Raw genomic sequence first — 1702 nt, forward strand, 5'->3', positions numbered from 1 at the left:
ATAATAAAGATAATAAAGGTCATAATAACAATAATAAAGACAATAAAGGTCATAATAATGTAAGTTTATAATCTAATATAATCTCTGAGTGTAATTTAAGGAACAAAACTGATTCTGTTAAGAATCAGAGAATAATCAATAATCAATGCTTTGATTGATGGATGATCTGCAGGGATCCTCATGTGAGGAAATGATTATTATTACATAATAATAGTTTCTGTTTCCAGCGTCTAAATGAACCTTCAGCTTAAATCCTGAACTGAAAAAGGTTTAAATCTCTAATTTCACTCATCAGGATTAATTAACCCTCTGTGGCCTGGCGTTGCCCTGGGCAACAGACCACGTTGCTCCCTCACCTTATTTTTGGGGGCTGATGATTTAAAACCCCTCCAGACAAATCAAAGGTTCTGAGGTTCATGTGGCCTTTCAGAGGAGCAGCAGAGCTGATGCTGCGTTTGGCCTTCATGTTTTCATCTGGGTCACTAAAACTACAAACATGTTCATATCCGAGTCAGTAAAGAATCATTTCTAGATCATTTTTTATTATTTATATGTTAAAACTGTGTTTTTGTTTGTTGCCTCAGAGAAACTTTGTGCATTTATGGCCTTTCTGCTCAGATCAATGTGATGATTTTCAATTTATTACTAAATAAATATCACAGCCAATTTATTAAGTTTATTATTGACTAACAGCAACAGGAGATGGATGAAAGGTCATTCCATGGACAGCAGGTCCATCAGTTGGGGTCATTCCTGATGAACACATGAGGATTCACTGCACAGCCATCATTTCATCGTTTCTCCTCTGACCCGACTTCAGTCCCAAACAGTGATGAGCTGCTGAAGCTTCACCTGCCAAACCCCAACATGCGGGTCTGCAGGTGTGACCGGCGCTCCTTACAACCAGGAAGCCACCAGATCCACCAGATCTGGTGGATCTGGTGGATCTGGTGGAGATGTTGTCCTTCGCTTGGCTCAAATCCTAACAAAGAATCAGACGTAGAAACTCGTCAAAAAGAACCTGCAGCCCTAACTAGTGACTGACCTGGTCATTAGAACCCATAGATGACCAGATAAACAGATGGTGAGTCACAGGTACGGCAATAATCAAGTGCCAAAAATGTGACGCTCTTTTTCACATCAGAAATTCCTGATGTTTAGCATAAAATAGGGAAACGACTGATTTCAACATCCTGAGTGATTGTAACTCATAAACATGTACAAACACACAAATGATCGTTTTAGTCATTTGCTTAAATGTATGTTAGTTGTTTATTTTATATTTGGTGAGTTGGAACCATGTCTGATTTATTTTTGTCAAAAAAAGGTTTTTTATGAATATAGTTTTTGTTTTATTCGTATTTCATTTCTCATAATCACTAGAAAACGTGACGTTTAGACCCCTTGTAGCGCCATGTTGCCCTGAGGCAACAAACCCAAACCCGGTTCTGGAAGGTGTCAGGGTTCAATTTTATGATTGGTATGTAATTAAGGGCCAACAAGCTGCCAAAGAATACAGGAAAATATTGTCCCCGAAAAATAAAAAGTTATTCCATAGAAGGTTTAAATTCATTACATTTTAGTAAAAACTGAGAAAAAAGATCAGAACCTGCTGGGTCAGGAGCCCAATGTTCGACCCGGAACCATTTGGACCCGGAACCATTTGGACCCGGAACCATTTGGACCCAAAACCATTTGGACC

Source organism: Poecilia reticulata, linkage group LG17, assembly GCF_000633615.1.
Source record: "Poecilia reticulata strain Guanapo linkage group LG17, Guppy_female_1.0+MT, whole genome shotgun sequence".
Lineage (NCBI taxonomy): Eukaryota > Metazoa > Chordata > Actinopteri > Cyprinodontiformes > Poeciliidae > Poecilia > Poecilia reticulata.